Below are 17,245 nucleotides of genomic sequence, written 5' to 3' on the forward strand. Positions count from 1 at the left end.
AAACGAAAAGACATATTTACCGTATTTCCTCGCGTACTTCTCCTCCCTTTTAGTTCAAATTTTATCTCCCGAAAATCGAGAGTGGGAAATCATGTGAATAATTTAATTTCGGAAGGCCGTCGTTACGGTAAGAAAATAACAAATAAAAAGCAGTTATGGATAAACTACAGTTTATAAGGTATTTTCTCCCTCCTTTCCGCATGCCTTCGTGGTGTAATTGGAAGCCCACTCGACGCGTATTCGAGAGCTCCGCAGTATAATATATATACCAGAGAGCCAATATGCGGCGAGTCTAAAGTCCTCTGAAGAGGTTGTGGTAGGTAAAGGGTGTCCGCCGATAACATCGCTGCAAAAACATAATGGACGAAACGTCGCGGAGAAAACAACGCAAGGCGAAAACGTCGTGCTACATAACATCGTGGGAGAAAACATCGCAAAGAGAAAACATCGCAGTTCTAAAACATCGCGGTACAAAACATCGTCGTAGAAAATAAAGCGGTTCAAAAACATCGCAGTTTAAAAACATCGTCGTAGAAAATATCGTGGTAAAAAATAAAGTATCTACAAATCATCGCATGACGATAACATCGCAGACATGCTTTTTTCAGGTTTTAATAAGTGTAAATGGATATTCCCATAATGATTTGTGAGCGCAAGGTGTAAAGAAGGATAAATTTTACTTTCACATATTTTATTAACTAATAAATTTTTGCTGAAAACGTAAGAAGGAAACTTAAGCATAGAAAATTAAATGTAACTTATAGATTATACTTTTCATGAAATATTACCAGTTAAAAACTTTATAAAAAGGATTTATTAATGGCCTTTGTTAGTTAACTATGTCGGTTTAAAATTCTATTAAGTGCTATAAGTTGCATTAATTTTTTATGCTTAAGTTTCCTTTTTATTTTCTCAGCAAAAATTTATTAATTAATAAAAAATATGAAAGTAAAAATTATCCTTCTTTCCATCTTGCGCTCACAAATCATTATGCGAATATCCATTTACACTTATTAACGCATGCCTGAAAAAAGCATGTCTGCGATGTTATCGTCATGCGATGATTTGTAGATACTTTATTTTTTACCACGATATTTTCGACGACGATGTTTTTAAACTGCGAAATTTTTGAACCGCTTTATTTTCGACGACGATGTTTTGTACCACGATGTTTTAGAACTGCGATGTTTTCTCTTTGCGATGTTTTCTCCCACGATGTTTTGTAGCACGACCTTTTCGCCTTGCGTTGTTTTCTCCGCGACATTTTCGTCTGCGATGTTTTTGCCGCGATGTTTTCGGCTGTAACCAGATGAAGACGGGTGGAAGACCCTCGGACCCGTCCCAATGGAGTGCTTTCTGCCAAAATTGGGGGAAGAACTGAGCTAAATCGCACTGTCACCTGTAAGGTGCTCAAAGCTGTTGCCAACGACAGGAGTAAAGTTGCGCTACTTGCCACGGGGAATTTCGTGGGCTTGGGCTGACTATAGATCAGACATGTGAGCATTAGCAATAACAATATACTTGACTGATGCAACATGTTTCATTTAGTTATGCAGGTACCTGGCGGCGTAGTAAATTATCCAGGATACTGTCCTAGATTCCTATTATAATCTAGTCTCCCACAACTATATTCCACTGCAGATTTCCATGCCTTGAAATCGCTACTCCACACACGGCTCCATTCACGGCTGTTGGCCACATCGATAAAACAAATCGGGAGGACGCAGAGTGTTCACTTTATTTCATGGATTCTACTACGGGATTTTAGTATACTTTACCTTTTCCGGCTCAGCGCAGCCGCAAAGGAGGAATGCAAAATTCCCAACACCTTTTAGAAGTATTTCCTTCGAATTTTGATGTGAGTAAAATAGTTTCATTATAGCTTACTGATATGAGAAAATAAAGAACTCCAATTATAGCAACTACTCATTTTTTTTTCAGCTCTTATACACGGTGGAAGGATAATTTGTTAAGGGGACTCATACACCTTAAAATCTATAAGATGTTCGAATAGGTGACTGTTGCAAGAATTCGGATAACTTATTTATTTTAAAAGCAATTACTTCCAAAACATAATATAGCTGCTTTCTGAAATAATAATCAGAAAGTTTGTGTTGCCACAAATATTTTTATAATTTAATCCGCTTTGTGACAACGTTTTTCGTCATGTTTCCAACTTGCGCGCACCGTTTAAAACATTCTGTTTCATAATTTAATTCCATATTTAATACATAGCTTTTATAACATGTGGAAATTACTGTGAACCTAAAATTCTAAAAATTTCATGTGAAATTTTTATTTTATTTTGAGTTGAGTTTATAAAATGTATTTTATTAAAAAAATTTTAATGTTTTCGCCCATAAAATTTTTCAATATTCAAATAGTCATCAGATTGTTGGTTCAGTTAGAAAATAGTGCCCATATGAAGAATTCCATCGAATTTCAAGTATGTACCATTAGCCATTTTTAAAATATCGTGCGCACAAGGCGGAAATATGGCGAAATATTTTGTCGCAAAGAGGATTAAATTACAAAACTATTTGTGGCAACACAAACTTTCTGGTTACTAGTTTCCAAAGTAGCTATATCATGAAGTCAGCTGTAAAAAGTTGGAAGTAATTGCTTTTAAAATAAATAAAATATCCCTATTCCTGCAATAGTCACATATTCGAAGATCAAGAGTAAGGTGTATGAGTCCCCTTAATCAAATAATTTCCATCTTTGCAAATTATTATATGAGATAAATGCGTGGAGGGCGGTCACGAGCAGCTGATCACAGATAAAGCAGGCAGTTCGCTCCATTTGTTCAACATTCAAGTTAAGACCGAGATTATCGTGCATATCCGGAAAGTAGTCCACTTATCAACTAACTGTGAATTCAATTCACCAAGACAGAATAAACTTCAAAACGTTTTTATAAGCAAAAATCAATTACTTATTAAGATTCGTTTTTCTACCTGTATTTTAAACTCGGTTAAAGACTCAGAAAACTGATAAATCATTATATCTCCAAATCGAACTCCCAAAATATGGAACCTTCTTAAATTATAAAGATCTTTTCTAAGCTGCACCGGCAAAACGTTTTACAAAAGTCATCTAAAGTTGTGGCCGTCTTTTCCTCACACTCGTTTTAATTGATGCAAAAAAATCTGATGTGTACACCGCATGACTTCCTTCTACGGAATATTAAATTGTACGCATTTTTTCTTGCATTTCGTTTAAACTTACTGAATTGAATTAAATCTACTTCGCCGACAGCGCATAAACCCCAATAGAATAAACGCATTCTTTAAAATTCACTCTATTTGTTTACCATAGCGACACTCTGGCGCTAGGTTCACTTAACAGTATTATATTTCGTTCATATTATAATTCAAAATGCACAAAATCTATATCATTTAAAGAATTATCTAATCTTTGCCACATGTTCTATTCAAATACTATAATAAAGCTAGAACGATGTATAAAAGAAATTAAGCAAACAAAACAAAAAGGAAACAGTTTTTCACAGACGATTGAGTATTTCTCCTTCAATTAATTCAGTTCTCACTTCGCGACAAGGAAAAATACATAAAAACTCAAAATATCTGTATTAAAAATTAAGTTACTAATTATTAAAAACTAAATTATTAAAAATTAAGTAAATCTTTAACACTTATTTCCTCGAAAAATTCCAGAAAGGATTAAGCATGATTTAATTCGCAATAATAAATGAAGGCGTTATCTTTGTTGTTGCGAAACTTACTCTCTCTAGATTGACAACAAATCCACTACTCTGCTGTTTCAAATGTAAATAAGCAATGGCCGCCATCAAAAAAATTATTAGATTTAGCGGCACTTAAACAACTTTTAAATTGTTGATAATTCTAAAAATAGTGTAGACAGATTTACTCAAGGCATAAAAACCTTAACCGGAAGATAAGAACAGCATATTTCGATCATTTTTTAAAGCAAAAAATGTACAATTTACAAACACATAAGAGTAAAGAAACTGAGATCACTGAGCCGGGTAACAGAGTGGATATATTTATAAATATATTTATATACGTTTGGCGCCGCCGATTGCAACCAAAATACGAGGTGCACATCTACATGTTATAGTAGTCCTATATACAAAATTTCAACGTTCTGAGGCTACTCATTTTTGAGTTATGCGAGATACGTACGTACGTACGTGCGTACATACGTTCGTACACACGCCACGAAAAATTCTCTTCAGAATTCATATTAAAGCAGCTTTATAATTTTTTTTCGAGGAAAAGAGTCTTTTATTCTGTCCTTACGTACAGATGTAACGCAAAAATATCGTTAAATTGCATTCGATAGCGGTCAAAATGGATATTTTCGTTGAAATATGCTGCCTGAAACTTTTCGCGATTACAATACTTCCTTTTTACTTCATGCAAGGAAGTAAAAATGACATTATAACGTACTTCTCCCGTTTTTTTAGAGGACCTCTGGAATATCTCTGGGCGTGTATTCCAGAGGTCCGCGGTTCGATTCCTGGCGAAGGCGTTGCTCATTTTTCACTTCTACTGCTTCTAATTAACCTAACGTTTCTACAGTGGCGCCTGAACTAAAAGGGTGATATATGATGACTCTCCACACCCAGGATTTGACGACTGGGTCCCCTAAAAACTCCAGTCGCCCTTTAAATGGGGGAGTATATAAGGTACTTCTCCTGCCTTCGTGGTGTGGTGATCTGCACGCTGGGTGCGTATTCCGAAGGTCCGCGGTTCGATTCCCAGCGAAGGTGTTGCATCATTTTTCATAATTCCTGCTTCCAAAAAATACCTAATGTCTCTACAACATTAGAGACGTGTATTGGTTTAAAAGAAATATAGTTAAGTAATTTTTTATCTGTTCTGTTTCTTTTGTCAGATTTCCTAAACTTCGTGCCGTTGATGTGGAGCTGAAGGTTTAGCTACAGCTATGGCAGGCACATTTTTTTTATATATCGTCTGTATATAACTGAGGTATAGGTGTTTAGGTGTGTCCAGATCGGACACATTGTGCCGCAAAGGGTTAAACAAACGATTATTCTGAAAAGATACCGGAAAGTTAACATGGCGTGAAATTGAAACTAGCGGATCGGATGAGCGGAAAGAGAGACCAGCCTTATCTAATTGCGCTATACAAAAATTTACTCCTATTATATCATTGTGTTATTACGTTTTTCTTGTGTACCCTCACAATTTATTGTATTGTGTCTTATCTCACTTGTCTGACAGTAACATTAGAACAAGCGCACGAAATTGAACCTGGCAAGGAGTGCAAGAATTGCACCTGTCGCTGGCAAGAGCCTTGAGCCATGCAGGTGACTTTGCGACTTCGCTCAGTTCCGTCTCCGATTTTGATGGAAATCACCCCTGAGGAACGGGTCCGAGGATCTACCACCCTTCATCCTTTACCACTAGCCTCTCGAGAGGACATTTAGCTCGCCGCTAAAGAGCTTTAGAGTGCCCCCATACTGCACGGACACTATACATTTACAAATATCCATACCTTTTCCGGGATGCGTAATGGCAGACCGCACATTCAGTTGATTAATGGTAAACGAATTTCGCACACTGCGCATGCCCAGAAGAGAATTTGGCACAATTAGGACTTTGGCGCAATTTTAAAAGAAGATAACAAAGGTATATGGTTGATATTCTGTTATCTGGGCGTAAGCAGTTCGGGCTTTTAAAACTTAGATTAAACCTTTGTTACGTCGTAAGTTGCTTCCTTACTCAGAGTGTAAATATCGATTGTAATTTTCGATTAAGAAGGATTACAATTACAAAACAGGAAACATTATAAGATATATTAGCTGAATGTTTCTTGATCATACTTCTGAGAAATAAAAGAAATTGAGTATTTACCATACAATCAATTCGTATATACTTTAATAAATTAAGGAATAAATCCAGTTTAAATTACTGAATTAAAGTCAAAGAAATTATTTTAAATAAATAACTGATATTAAAAGTAATGTTTATGAACAAAATAAAAAAACCAAATTAAACAGATGCAAATACATTAACCATTAACAAATTTCCGTAGTATTATAGTTGTAAACAGTCGATAAGACCTACATGACGAACAAGCTTGTGTAAAGTTGCTTATGTTTTTTTTGTCGCTAGAATTTCCTCCCACGCCAACGGTAGGCCATTGAGCATGCGCAGTAAGAGAAATTCGTTAACATTAATCAGCTCAATGTGCGGTTTGCCATTACGCTTCCGGGATTCGAACCCGAGTCCTTCCATACAGCAGTAAGCTCCTCTAGATACCGCCTGAGCGGTACAAATTTATTTAATTACGTAAATGCTATATCGATTGCTATGCTAACCGGATGGTAAAATGTGAGATACACTATATATTGACCTATATAAGCATCGGTATTTTGCCTTTTGCTTTCATTCCCAGTAAAGCAGTTAGTTTACAACACGAGTGATAACTAATATGACATCCAAGGTCTAATGAACTTTTACCGTATTAATCATTTATGACTTCCAACTGTATGCAATTCTGTACCCTTCGGTAGCAACATTCCTCTTCATGACAATGGAATGAAGATAGACGGTTTCGTCTCTCTCTTTTAAACTTTATTGCCCAAGTTAAATCTTATCTCACCCAGCGGTTGACGCTTCACTTAAACTGGGTAGAGGGAATAAAAAATAGAATTTGTGTCTCCTCTTTCTCGGGTCGCAGAGCACGTCTCAAAAGCGTGACAAGTGGTGGTGACAGAATGACACAAGACATGGTGGCATTACATCAATCAGAGGTGGGGTTATATATATATATTTTTTTTTAACATTTAGCAACGTTTCGTTTTCGTTTGCTTGTCCCGACACTCAGGACGTTTGTATTTGATGCTGGTTATCTGCATATAAATATTTTTCTCTTCATTCTATATTTTGCGGAAATAAATTTAAAGATTAATACAACATCAGATGTAAATAGAACAAGTGTCTCCAAAGTTTCTCGACTCGTTGAAACGTTGCAACTTTATTTTGATGAAACCCTTTTTATCTTTAGAAAAGTAAAGGCTAAATTATTAAGAATATATTACTGTTGCGTGCATTTTATGTTAAAAATGAAAAGAAATAATCATAACTTTCCTTACGGTTTTGCTCATAAAAACGAATATATTTCGTATTATTTTAGGCAATAATAATTAGTAGGAGAAAATAGGTGTTATTTAATCAATTATTTCACATAGATCATTTTTTTGGCTATTGTGATATTCAAATTTGGATTTTGGCTTACGGACCCCTTAGAAGAGTAGCTTAAAAGTGCCGAGTTCCATCGAACACAGTTTGAAGTCTACTAGAATAGAATTATTACTCCAAAGGGGCTTTGTCCCTGAGGGACTATAGTTTTCCTTTTGAGATTTTGCGTTGAATCACTCTGAATGTCCGTTTCACTTTTCAGACTGTTGCCACCAAATATTATCGCCCTATATTATATTTAAAGAAATTAAATAATGAAGAATCTGCATAAATGTAAGTATGTTCCTCGCATTGCGATAAAACAACGGTACCTAGAGCCATCCAGTTTTGAATGACGTAATCCTACTGCAAATATGGGCATCTGAAAGACCAAATTTCAAATTTGGAATTTGCTTTATTATAGATTTCATATTTTGTAAACCTTTAACGAATTTTTGATTAACAAACCAAGGATTTAAAAGCGATCCATAGCAACGTTGTACAGACAAAAACATTTTTGTCTCCAGCGCGTGAGACTGTGTATCATAAATTCTAAAGATAAGCTCAATTTAAAATTATTTTGCGATATTGCTGTTGAACTGAATTTTATGGTTTAAATGCAAAGAACGTGATATTTAATAAATAAAGGTAACAGACAAAATGTTAAGAAAACGCCCCTTTGGACGTAATTTAAAATCTGAAACCCCTGAGTTTTTTTTTTCCCTTCTTGTTTGCGACAGACATACAGACATCCATTATGAAAGAAAATGTGTATAGTTTCCGTATATGTTGATAGGCTGCTATTCCGTATATGCTGATATTTTCGTATAATTCCGTATATATATATATATATATATATATATATATATATATGCTTTTAAAGCAAATGTGATACTGTGGTTCCTGTGAATAATTTTTAACACTAAGTTAAAATAAATTGCAATCAAAAGTTAAATTACAAGATAAATGAAATTAGAACAAGAAAACTGACAAATAAAAAGTGAATGTAAAACTCAGATCAAATTTAAATGTTAAAAAATGTTGATTAGAGTTTAAACAATCCTAAAACATTTAAACATAAACGCAAAAGTTATTTAAGACGCATGCAAAAATACAAAGAAACGGTAAATGGTAAATTCTTGACCACACAGGTTTTTTTTTAGTTTGTTATCCTTTCTTAAATTATATATATATATATATATGTGTGTGTGTGTGTGTGTATGATGATAAAATTTAGTTTGGCAGTCGGGAACTTTTAAAGAATCACAGAATCACTTGATATTCCAAATATATATTTATTACCTGTTGCACTTCACAATGGGCGCCAATTTCCACCCCACAATTTTGATGATGGAGCATTACATTTTTAAAAAAAGCAGAAAAGCAGAAGACGTCCTTCAACCAGCAAGCATAGGCAGAGAAAGAGGATGGGGTAGGATAGCAACAATATTTATAGTAAAATGTTTCGTTAATCTGATTGGCTAAAACTTACAGGCAATGCAAAAGTTTCAAGTTGACATAATGCGGAATACGTTTTCAGATATGATAGAGAAAGTTATTACTAGAAGTAAAGCACCCAAATTAAAAATGAGCAATTAAGAGGCATTTTAAATTATAATTTTACATTAATTTATTTGATTTACATTTTTTATCTTACATATATGTAATAATAAAATTCCATAGTCAAGAATACACTTAAAATTCTAACTGTATGTTCTTTTCATTTTTAATGGCGACGGTCTCTTATTTGAAACTACGTGGAATTAAATCCACAGCCCCGTAGTCAAATTGTTTTTTCCCGCCTTTTTTCTACACGTACAGTTATAGAATGTTCTCGAGATATTTAAAGCGAACTGGATTGGCTGACGAGGCTAACGTCATTTCTTGGAAGCTCCGCCTTTCCAGAGGCTATAAAAAGACTCGCAAAAGGTATATCGGGGCTTTTTCTTAAATGTCAGGATGCAGTAAACTTCATACAAAAAGTTATTAGTAATTCTTTTTATTTACTCCGGATATCTGATTTTTGTAACTGCTATTTCTCCTGAATAATAATAAATGGATCCTGTTTTTTAAACTTATCGTCTGATTATTTAAGCTACGACTAAAGCTGATACATCACAAGGAGTCTAAAGCTGATACATCACATATATATACGCGAATAGAGAATATTTATTAAATTATATAGAGAGAGATAAAATTATTTGGATAGTAGGCTCGGCTTGGATTTGAATGCATCGATGACAGCTTTATAAAGTTTATTTTTACCAAAAGTAACACTTTGCAATTCTGCACCGTTCCACAAAAGTGTACGCTTACTTTGACAACTGTTTTCAGTATCACAGAGTACAACCAGCAGGTATACTTCAAACTACGAAGAACGTTAAACACAGCGCAATGCAAAGTGCATCTAAAAAGACGAAGCTCCTACGGAGATTTCTCAATACTCCGAACTCACGCTGAACTAAACAACTGAGAAACTGATGGTCTGTCTGGTCTTACTTAGTTTTCACCCGGCCGCTAAATCTCTGGTACCTTGCATTTCTCGGAATCCCTGGAAGGCATATACGGTTAACGTTACATTACAGAAACCGGATAAAGTAACAGTTACACGTAGGGACCAATTGCAGTTATTTATTTAAGGGGGCTCATACACCTTAAACCACTTATGATCTTCGAATATGTGACAGTTTCAAGAATTGGGATATTTTATTTATTTTAAAAGCAATTACTTCCAAACTTTTACAACTGACTACATAATATAGCTGCTTTGAGAACTAGTAACCAGAAAGTTTGTGTTGCCACAAATATTTTTGTAATTTAATCCTCTTTGTGACAAAAGTTTTCGTCATATTTCCACCTTGCGCGCATGATATTTTAAAAATGGCTAATGGTACGTACTTGAAAGTTGATGGAATTCTTTATATGGGCACTATCTTCTAACTGAACCAAAAATAGGATGAATATTTTAATATTAAAAATTTTTATGCACAAAAACATTACAGATTTTTTAAATAAAATACATTTTTTAAACTCAACTTCAAATAAAATAAAAATTTAAAATGGAGTTCTTAGAATTTTTGGTTCACAGTAGTTTCCAAGTGTTATAAAAGATACATATTAAATATGGAATAAAATTACGCAAAAGAATGTTTTAAACTGCGCGCGCAAGGTGGGAACATGACGAAAAATTTTGTCACAAAGCGGAATAAATTATAATAATATTTGGGGCAACACAAACTTTCTGATTACTATTTCAGAAAGCAGCTATATTACGTAGTCAGCTGTAAAAAGTTGGAAATAATTGCTTTTAAAATAAATAAGTTCTCCCAATTCATGCAACAGTCACATATTCGAAGATCTTATGGGTTTTAAGGTGTATGAGTCCCCTTAAGGTATCAGTTGCAGTATGCAGGGAACGAACAAAAATGTCTCCAGATGGTTTGGCGACTATACGATATTTATATCAAGTAGTGTATCACTCACGTACCACTCAGTACGTATATCACGTGAGCCTTGGATGGAGTGAGAATGACGTCATAAAAAAGAAGCCGGGTAAATGTCAGCAATGCGGCATCACGTCTTATCATGGCACGTACATCACATAGGCCTCACACCTCATGTATTCTAATTTCCCTTCCTTGATGGCCATAATAAGTCTGACGTCGTACCGTTAAGTTTCATGGCTTCTTTTTCATTGCACGGAGCATACCGGGAGAAGCTTACTCCGTTTATTCTAGCCTCATTTGGTCCAGCATCTAGTTGGCCTCGTCTTTTTCAAAGTGTGCGAATGTCCGTTTTCATCAATGGAAGATTTGGCGCTTAGTTGCTATTGTCTCGTAGCGCCAAATCTTAGCTAGAATTACTTGCGTCAAAAGTGTCAAACGACCTTGGGAATGGCAATGGGCCCCTGTGGCATAGAAATCAAGCACTTAAAATTGCAAAGTTTTAAATGAACTTCGTCGTATGCTGCCTCTATTTAAATCTATTTCCTAGTGCAAGTGCTGATGGCTCACGGACCTACCTCAAATCCTTAAAGTATTATAAAAGCAGTAGAACAGTCCAAAACACAAACGCTTTACTTATGATTAGAATTCCCCCCCCCAGAAATATGGATGTCTCATATTGTCGCTAGGCGTTCAAGCTATTGTATTTCACAATGTTTTCGATCGGCGAGCATTTTGTGAGACACGAGCAGTGTATTTATTTCCTTAATTTTCTTTTTCCTCCTCATGATGGAGAAGTCTGTGGTAAATCGCGGACATGAATCATCGAGTAAGGAGACGGCATCGAACTTTCTCAATATAACCTCTGTGGAAGAAGTTATCATTCCCATCGGAAAGCAAATGGTATTATTAATTTTCAATGGAAGATGCAAACAAATTACTTCGCACATTATTTTTTGCTTTGAATTTAATTGAACACTCGGTTGTACTTTCTCACTATTCTCCAAAAACCCTTTCTATTCTGGAACAATAGTGATTCCTAACGAATAAAAAAAATGACTATTATTTTATTTTCTAGAAATTAATCGAATGAAAATTTTGTCTCCCACCCCCTTTTGCACAAACTCCTCAGAACGATTTTGTTTCTTCATAATAATAGTTCAACAACCCCTTAGTTATTTGAGTGTTTGTAAACAGAGGAAGAAATCAAATACACGTTTCTCGATGTACGTACTGCTAAAAAAGGGATAATTATTCAATAAATGCATGCTAATATTTTTTAATAACAGGAGCAAAACATTGTGGACAAAAATGTTGGGGGAAAAACGTAAGGGAAAAAACATTGTGAGAGAAAAGAAAGCACATATGAAACATCGCAATTTTAAAGCATCGTGGCATAAAACATCGGGTTACAGCCGAAAACATCGCGGCAAAAACATCGCGGACGAAAACGTCGCGGAGGAAACAACGCAAGGCGAAAACGTCGTGAAACAAAACATCGCAAAGAGAAAACATCGCAGTTCTAAAACATCGTGATACAAAATATCGTCGTCCAAAATAAAGCGGTTCAAAAATTTCGCAGTTTATAAACATCGTCGTCGAAAATGTCGTGGTAAAAAATAAAGTATCTACAAATCATCGCATGACGATAACATCGCATACATGCTTTTTTCAGGCTTTAATAATTGTAAATGGATATTTCCATAATGATTTGTGAGCGCAAGATGGAAAGAAGGATAATCTTTACTTTCATATTTTTCATTAACTAATAAATTTTTGCTGAAAACGTAAGAAGGAAATTTAAGCATAGAAAATCAAGGCAACTTATAGCACTTAATAGGATTTTAAACTGACATAGTTAACTAACAAAGATCATTAATAAATAATTTTTTATAAAGTTTTTACTGGTAATTTTTCATTAAAAGTATAATCTAAAAATGTTTAGAAAAAGGAAGCTACGTAACTGCATGAACTTATCTATAAAAAATTGCTAATTATGAAATTATTTTCTTCACTTTTGTCAATCTAATACTCTTTATAAAGAAAATTATTTCTTGTTCTGCTTCAGTTTATTTTTAAGTATTAAGTTTTCTTCTTACTTTTTCAGCAAAAATTTATTAATTAATAAAAAATATGAAAGTAAAAATTATCTTTCTTTCCCTCTCGCACTCACTAATCATTATGGGAATATCCATTTACAATTATGAAAGCCCGAAAAAAGCAGGTTTGCGATGTTATCGTCCTGCGATGATTTGTCGATACTTTATTTTTTACCGCGATATTTTCGACGACGATGTTTTTAAGCTGCGAAGTTTTTGAACCGCTTTATTTTCGACGACGATATTTTGTACCACGATGTTTTAGAACTGCGATGTTTTCTCTTTGCGATGTTTTCTCTTTGCGATGTTTTCTCCCACGATGTTATGTAGCACGACGTTTTCGCTTTGCGTTGTTTTCTCCGCGACATTTTCGCCTGCGATGATTTTGCCGCGATGTTATCGGCGAACACCAAAACATCGTCGTAGAAAATAAAGTAGTTTTAAAAATTCCTTTGAAATAGATATGTGTTTTCATAATTTAAAGTTTAAATGTGTTTTCACATAGCGATTTGTAAGCACATGAAAGAATGAATAATATGTTTACCTCTGTAGTTCATGTTTTTATGAAAAATTAAGCTGTAAACTTAAGCATTCAAAAATTGAAATTCAGTAGGAAACTAATGCTATATATAGCAGTTAATAGAATTTTAAACTTATGTTGTTAACTATTAAAGGATGTAAATTTATTAGGTTTTTTTTATGCTGGAGAAGTGAAAAATGAGCACTACCCTCGCCGGGACTCGAACTTGGACCTGTCGGATACGCGCCGAGTGTGCTAATAGTTACACCACGGAAGCATGCCAAAAGGAGGGAGAAAATACCTTAAGGCAGCGGTTCTCAACCTTTCGACAGCGCTTACCATCTAAACAGAAACTGAAAAACTTTAATACCACCACTACATTTTACAATGACTGTCTTTCAACTTTTCAGTAGAAATATTAAAAACAATTTATTTTGCCTTTTGCACAATCTATTTACTATTTGTATTAAATATGCACATTAAAATGTTAGATTAAAAATTGGTTACCATTTTAATTATCAAAATTTAAATTATACTAAAATTTCTAAAACTTAGTGGGAGAATTAGTTAATGCTGTGCAGAATTTTATTTTGAATAGTTCTAAAATTTAGTGTGAAATTTGGGGGGGGGGACTGTTTAGGAGAGATCAATTTCTTAATGGCTGGTCTTATTTTACTTAGCTTATAAGGCATTTTCCCGCCTTCCTAGCGTGCCTTCGTGGTGTAGTGGTTCTGCACGCTGGGCCGGTATTCCAGAGGTCCGTGGTTCGATTTCCGGCGAAGGTGATTGCTCATTTTTCATCTTTCCTGCTTCCAAAAATATCTAATGTCTCTAAAATGGCGCCCGAACTAAAAGGGTGTTGGATGAGGATTCTCCTCACCCTGGATTTGGCGATTGGGTCCCCTAAAAACACCAGTCGCCCTTTAAAAGGGGGAGTATATAAGGCATTTTCTTCCTAGCGTGCCTTCGTAGTGTAGTGGTTCTGCACACTGGGCTGGGATTCCAGAGGTCCGTGGTTCGATTCTCGGCGAAGGCGGTTGCTAATTTTTCATCTCTCTTGCTTTCAAAAAAAATCCTAATATATTTACAAGCTTTAGCCGTAAATTAGGATCCACTTTTAAATTTGTTCTGTATTTGTTTTTCTAGCATAACATGGAAGAAAATCCTTGTTCACATAAACAGCTTGTGCAAAAAGGCATTAAAAATTGGATAGCTTTATTTGAAACGCATTTAAGTTCTTTTTTTTTACGTGCAGCCAAAAGTTAATAAGTGTGTTATTTTGAAATCTTCAGTTTCCGATCGCGGAAAATTTTAATTCAAGTGTTCTTTTTCTTCATGAGAGTCTTGAATTGTTAAAAATTTGTTGAATTTCGTCAATCCGCCCAGTAGAACGGGAAATATAGGAACTGTCCTTTTTTTTTTTTTTTTTTTTTTTTTTTTTTTTCGCAGTGTACATTTTCATTGGGTTTAACAATATATTATCTTCACTGTGGCAGTAAAGGTGGCGTGGAAATGGTATTTGAAGATAAAAGGTGCCAGAACTATTTTATATCCGTAATTTAGGCTGAAGAAATTCCACAGGGAATGATGAAACCAATTTATACCCAGAGGAAGAGAACATTTTCCCAGATACGAAGCGGAAATTCGGCCTTGCCAGTTTTTATCGGCATTTAGTTCTTCGTAAATATACAGTTGGAACGGTAATACTTGCATGCGAAAAATGTATATTTAAAACCTTAGCATAAAAACGTTGAACCTGTATAAGCAATACAGGTGTAATTTTTTAATATGTATAATCGGTTTGAATGGCTAGCAATTCCATTCGAAACGTCTATGGCCTTCCTTTTTATTCGAATTTTAAGTCATCCGTGGTACCAAAGGTTCTACAGAGGTTGTTCGCACATTTTTTAGACGATTTTGGTAAGCGGTAATAAAAAATCGTTTGCTGCAAATGAAGTAATTGCAATTGTACTATGTTTCTAAAAGTCAAAATTATCGTCTGTGGCTTGAAAGTTTTGTTATTATTCAAAATGGCGAATTTAACAAAGTAGTGGTTCGAAGGCTACATTTACGCTCTTTCCGAAGAGAAATATGTATACTCGGTTATCCGAAACGACGTGAGAATCATTGTTTTGTGATATCTAAAGCGTCGATAGGTAATATCATCAACAAGAAAGGAAAAAATCGTCAAATTGGAGCCTTAAGTAGGACGAAAATTCCAAACAAGTATCCAAGGAAAAAACGGACATCTTCGACTATTGCAAAAGTACATTGCTTAATGTTAAAAGAAAATCCACCTAGTCAAAGGACAGTTGCAAAATCATTAAAATGCTCGGTGTCCACTGTAAACAAAATGATAAACGTTGATTTAAATCTTAAGAAAGCGAAAAAACGCAAAGTGCATCGTCTTCTTCCAAAGCATATCGCTCAACGCAGGACACGCTGCAGAATTCTATATGAGAAACACTTATCCAAAGAAAAATGGAAAACAATTGTCACAATAGATGAAGCATGGGTATATTTAAATGATTGTAACAAAAAAAAAAGAGCCATTTATTATCATAAAAGGGGAGAAACAATTTAAGTACATGGTTCAAAGAATCGAAAGAAAGTTTTTCTAAGGGATTCATGATTGTTGCTGGTTTTTCTTATAATGGCAAGTTAAAAATAAAGAGAGTGCAAAAAATGTCAAGATTAACTCCAAATACTATCAGGAACATATTTTATCGCCAATTTTTCTAAATGAAATACCATCGCTTTACCCACAGTGCCATCCATCTGTGAGACTCCATCAGGACAAAGCTAGCAGTCACACATCAAAATCCACTGTAAATTTCCTAAAAGAAATGGAAGAAAAAACTGGTACCCTTCACTAAGATCCCTACTAAATCTCCCGATGTGTCACCTATGGATTTTTGTGCTTTCGGACTTTTAAAAACTGCATTATCCAAACGTTGTCCCCAAACCCTAACAGGACTCTGGAAAGCTGTTCGGGAGGAATGGGATAGAATATCTCTTCTGCCACTTCAAAAGGCATTATTATCCTGGAAATTGCGGTGTCGAAAGATAGTTCAGAATAAGGGATGTCAAATAGGACATTTAAAACACAAGAATTTTATGTAATTTAGTTTTGTGAATACAATATACGTCGTCTAAAAAATGTGTGAACAGCCTCTGTATATTCCTTCGGACAAAGAGGAGTCTGTTGTAAAGTTACCAGGATCTTGTGGAATAATTTTCCTACCGCACATGAAAAATTGATCGTGATACAATCTTGTATTGCAATAACCAAAGCTCTAAATTTTTTACATTAAGAATACTTATGATCTAGTCTTCAGACTTTTCATATCACTTTACGCTACGTTATCAAATTGTTGCTCACAAGTTTAATCAAGTACAAAGCCTGGTAATTTGTCCCTTCTTAGAAGTGTTGTCGTTTTAACTAGTAGAGTTAAGAGATTAAATTTACATTTCCCTTTATGATGGTGTAGTGCTCGCAGGAAGTCGGTTTATATAAAACAAAACAGATATATTTAAAAAAAAAAAAAAGAGTTAAGCAATAATTACTTTTTCAGTAAACAGAAAATGTATCATGTATTTTATCTGCAAGATTTTTGTAAGGATTTTCTGTTTTTTTTTTTTTTTTTTTTTTTTTTTTTTTTTTTTTTTTTTTTTTTTTTTCCCGTTGATTTAAGCTAAGTTATGCTCTCAGAGCCTTAATCAAGCACAAAACCTGGCATTTTGCGTTTTCTGAGATTTCTTGCTAATTTTATATGAATTGTTCTTTAACCACGTTTATTAGTAATCAGTTGATTTTGATACTATGGCCATCTTTTCACGAGAAGTTGTTAAATTTATCTTTCATATTAAAATAGAACATATGACTGTAACAAACTACGAGTTTTAAAACCAGAATGCATAATTCTTAATAGTATCTGCCTTAATTCTATTTGTAATAATAGATTTATTTGTTTGATGTAATTTATGATG

At 34.4% G+C, this 17,245-nt stretch overlaps 1 protein-coding gene and 1 non-coding gene across 2 annotated transcripts in view; both read left to right on the top strand.

Moving 5' to 3' along the window:
* The window catches only part of LOC118187128 (uncharacterized), a 100,893-nt gene that overhangs the window by 41,601 nt on the left and 42,047 nt on the right, over positions 1-17,245 (top strand). The gene's annotated exons all lie outside the window — the stretch shown is intronic.
* On the top strand, positions 14,218-14,291 carry TRNAP-GGG (transfer RNA proline (anticodon GGG)). The gene has a single exon. It is a non-coding gene; the product is annotated as a tRNA-Pro (tRNA).

The sequence above is a fragment of the Stegodyphus dumicola genome, chromosome 9 (assembly GCF_044657685.1).
Source record: "Stegodyphus dumicola isolate Sdum_Otavi_A_Nest chromosome 9, ASM4465768v1".
Lineage (NCBI taxonomy): Eukaryota > Metazoa > Arthropoda > Arachnida > Araneae > Eresidae > Stegodyphus > Stegodyphus dumicola.